Source organism: Castanea sativa, chromosome 12 (genome assembly GCF_040712315.1).
Source record: "Castanea sativa cultivar Marrone di Chiusa Pesio chromosome 12, ASM4071231v1".
NCBI lineage: Eukaryota > Viridiplantae > Streptophyta > Magnoliopsida > Fagales > Fagaceae > Castanea > Castanea sativa.
In genome coordinates, this window is record NC_134024.1 from 24,097,608 (window position 1) to 24,102,129 (window position 4,522).

General features: G+C 33.7%; 2 non-coding genes across 2 annotated transcripts; both read left to right on the forward strand.

The window, feature by feature from the left end:
* Positions 1–759: 759 nt before the first annotated feature.
* On the forward strand, positions 760–858 carry LOC142621416 (small nucleolar RNA Z107/R87). Its single transcript, XR_012841795.1, has one exon. It is a non-coding gene; the product is annotated as a small nucleolar RNA Z107/R87 (small nucleolar RNA).
* A 170-nt stretch (positions 859–1,028) lies between these two features.
* On the forward strand, positions 1,029–1,132 carry LOC142621388 (small nucleolar RNA R30/Z108). The gene has a single exon (XR_012841769.1). It is a non-coding gene; the product is annotated as a small nucleolar RNA R30/Z108 (small nucleolar RNA).
* Positions 1,133–4,522: the final 3,390 nt, after the last annotated feature.

The window sequence follows — 4,522 nt, forward strand, 5'->3', positions numbered from 1 at the left end:
AGATAATATAATATAAAACAAACAAAAACAAATTGGTGTACTTGAGAAGAAAAAAAAATCATCTCACCAGATTAGCAAAATGCCTTGAATAAGTATGAAATGTTTTTTAGTAGTATTAGAATAAGTCCAAGAACTTGACTAAACCAAAACACTATTCCTAAGCCTATTGGCTCTTTTTATGTAGTTAATAGATTTTTATTTCCCTCTTCAATATTCTCTCCCCCACATTGTCTCTCTAGTCAATATAAGTATGTGCAACTATGCAAGAGCAGCAAACAAAAGTTGAAGCGAACATATCAAATCACTGTCACATTGCTTCGTCTTTGGGCTCCTTCCTCAACACAAAGATAGGAGATCTGACGTTTTTGGGGTCACTGTTGGTGTATTAGGCTTCACTACTTCAAGTTTGAGAGCATTTTAAAAATCAAAATCTCTCCTCTCAAATTTGAAACAAGATCTCTCTCTCTCTCTCTCTCTCTCTCTCTCTCTCTCTCTCTCTTTTAAATCTTTGAAGTTTTTATGAAAAATTGCTAAAAACCAGTTTAACCATACCGGTTTCTGATTTTTCCCGCTAAACCGATGGTTTCCAGTTTTTATAGATTTTTTTTTTCTATTTTCGATTTTTAACAATAACTGGACCGGATTAAGGCCTGTTTTTTGGTTGAACCGGCTGATCCGGTCTAGTTTTTAAAACCAAATCTTTTCTCTCTCAGATGTTTTGGGTGTTTGGTTTAGAATAATAATGGTGATGAAGAATAAGATCGCAATGTTGTAAAATTCAAGCTCAAAAGACCGGAATGCAGGGCTTTCTCTTGCGAGAAAGTTTTTCGTGTCGGATACCCGCTGAGCTGAGCAATCTCACTCTTTAAATTTTTTTTTTTTTTTTTTTTTGTCGTTTGTTGTCGTGGTCGTGTCTCTTTTTAATTATCCTCACAAATATATCATTCCTTGTTTGGTTTCTCAAATGTTTCACTATTATTCTTATATTTGAGTTTGTATTTCGTTTGAAATGAGAAATTGGGGGAAACGTAGATTGCAATGAGGATGAAAAAGCTCCCTCTTCTGAAATTAAAATTTGAGGAAATTTACTGGCAGAACCGAACCTAAAACTCTAAACACCACCACTGAGTAATCTCTCTCCCTCATTTTCATTTCATATCTTTATTTTCAAACTGAACTTTATTTTTTGCATGAAGCTTAATGTCATGGGTCCAACCCCATACTGGGAGTGAGTATATTTGATATTTCCTTATAATTAAAATTCTTGGTGTTATTTTTTGCAGTTGAAGTGGGTAATATTTTTGTGAATTTTAGATAAACCAATTATTCAGGAAAATAAGTGAGCTAAATTAATCTTCATGGACATTTGGGGCACTTGGGTTAGATCTAATTTGTACTAAAATTTTATTAGGCCAAAATAGGGATATACCCCATTCACACAAAAGTTCCAGTAAAATGTCCTTTGTTTGAAACTATTTAGGGATATGTTCCTGTTTTAAACTCGATTTTTAGAAAATCGAGTTATAGGCAATCAAACTTTAAAAAATAAAAATAAAAAACTTGCATGGAACTCGAGTTCCATGCAATTTTTTTCAAGCAACTCGATTTTCACCAAATTGAGTTTCAAAACAGGGGCATATCCCTAAATAGTTTCAGACAGGAGGCACTTTGCTAGAACTTTCTGCGAAAGGCGTATATCCCCATTTTCTCCAATTTTATTAGTATGTGCTGTGTTTTTAAAATTTCAGAAATTGTGTTTCAATTAGATTGGCTTATAAATATGAATTTGTAGAGTAGTGAAGGTTGTTAAGTGATTGTAGCTGTGTTGGTTGCAATGTTCGAATGGTTTTGTTAGATCATTATAGAGAATCTCATCGAATGTATCTTTCACAAGTTCTATTAGCAAATCGTAATTTGCAAATTATCTTATGCCCCGTGTTAATATCATCTTTATGCTTTGTTGGTGCATATTATCTAGGGGGTGGTATAGAATTTTCTGGTACTAATGCTCTGATTTAAAGAATTTGAGAATACTCCCACAATTACTAGTTTTGTTCTTACACTATCCTAGAATTATCAATTGAAGGTCCATACATTTGGAATAGTATTTTGCTTAATTCTATATGGTAAGTTGAGGCCAGTGATTATCTAAAACAATTTTGCCTACATCGGATGATTATCTGTTATAAGATAATGATATCTCTGACATATCTGAGGTCTTTCTATGATTTTGTATTTATTAAAGTCAATTGAAAAAATGAAAAAAAATTCTTGTTTTAGACTTTTAGGGTTGTTGTTTATTTATTGATACCACTGTCTCATGATTTGTGGAAGTTGCTTTCAAAGTTTATAATGTGATATTTTCCTCTTGGTATTGAACTCATAATGTGTTTTCAACAGATTATTTGGCCATTTCTTTTTCATTTTTGTAAAGTTATTATTTTTTTACTTATCCAAAAAAAAATTCGCTAACCTAAAAAGAAAATGTAATGGTCTGACAAGACAATTTTAAGCTATTTTCTTTCCTACTCTCTTCATTTACATAATAACTTATTAGATGAACAAAGAGAAATTTAAAATATTCTCTTTCCTTTTCTTTTTTATCTACAAGTCACTTCTGGGTTCCAATTAAACCATCTTCATAGAGGTTCTTCTATCTTACATCTCAAATTGTACTTTTTAATCAATGAGCCTCCGGATTAAAAATTTTCTTCTATTTTACAAAACGCCTACATCTATTTGTCTATTCTACACCCTCGTTTATTTAAATAATATTTTTCTTACATTTCTTTATTATTTCACACCTACCCATGGCCCACCAACATTACATTTCTTCATTTTTTTTTTCTTTTTCTTCTTTTCTTCCTCCTCCTCCTCCTCCTCCTCCTCCTCCTCCTTCTTCTTCTTCTTCTTCTTCTTCTTCTTCTTTATCATTCTCTCAATTCATATCTCTCTCTACATCTTCCCAATTCCCTCAATCAATCTTCCTCAATTTACCACCCGCATCAACCAAACCCAGTCAAAGGTAGAGGCTCAAATCAATACCAAAACAAAACCCACACGTTCGATCATCAATTCCAACAAACCCACAAAATTTCCCAAGCTTGAACATCAACTCCTGCAAACCCACAAAAGTCCACCAAGCTTGAAGCCAAATAAGAGAAAAAACCCAGATTATGTGGGTCTAGATTATGGGTTTGTGTAGGTGAAGTATTTGATGTTGAGATTGTGTGGGAATTTTGTGTTTGGAGGGACAGATTTCTGTAGCTGAAGTATTTGATGATGGGTATGTGCGAAGATTTTGTATTTAGAAGAGAGCATGTCTAATGAGGTAGATAGAGAAGAGAGTGAAGGGAAAGTGACGAGAGAGAGAGAGAGAGAGAGAGAGAGAGAGAGAGAGATCAAATCTGTGGAGAGAGAAAAAACAAATAAAATGCAAATGAACAGTAACTGTATAAAATATACACGGTTATTGTAGCAACTTTGGATATTTAGAGAACTTTGGTTTGACTAATGTGGAAGATTTTTGAGACAAAATGTGTAAAATTTGTTGTTTTTTGTATTTCACAAAGTTTTACAAAGGCTGGTGTGAATTGCTCTTAGTTATATGTTGGGTTAAAATGAATCGACCCCTTACAAATTAATTAATTACCCAAGTTAATTAATTAGATCAAATTATATGCAATGGCATGGTGGCATAAACAAATCACCAACTAAATTAAATGCAGCGAAAAATAAATTTGACACGGGTGATTTGTTTACGAATGGGGAAAACCACCAAGGCAAAATCTCATCAGGTGAATTTAAGATCACCACTCTCGAGAATCCACTATTATTAATCACTTACCAAGTGTTTGGAGCAAGATCTAGGCTGAAGAACACGTGGGTTGAAGGATTTGAGTGAGGGAGAGAGATATGGGTCGAGAGAGAATGATATCAAATGAGAGAAGTGAGAAAAAATGAATCTGAAATTGTGCCTCTGCTTACTATAGAAATCGCAGCTCGATGGATTGAGATAGCTATTAAGATCAGTAGAGCGCTAAATCTCGACAGAAGTGAATCTGTCGAGGTGCTGTCAAGGATCTGCCGACGAAAAAATTACCTTAATAGATCGAGAATCTATCGGTCAAACAGAATGTTCGAAAATTTGGCTCGATGGATCGAGATGATGTTGAGAAGAAACCCAGAGATCTTGATGGATCAAAGATCTGTCGAGATTCTATCGAGGTTGAAGAAAGAAAGCTCGATAGAAGTGGAATCTATCAAGGATCTATCCAGAAGCTATCGAGCTTAAAGAAAAAGAGTTTTTCAATGAGGAAAAACACATAAAGATGAATGCAACAAGCAAGCTACTCAATCAAAGATCGAAGCAACATGTTAAGCTCTCAAGACATCTCTCAACATATAAGCATAGCATCCATAGATCCAAAAACACACACAAACACACACACACACTAAACAAGTCTAATCAATTTTATATTTCAAAACAAAGTTAAGACAGTTTAGTGAGCTTATATTAACA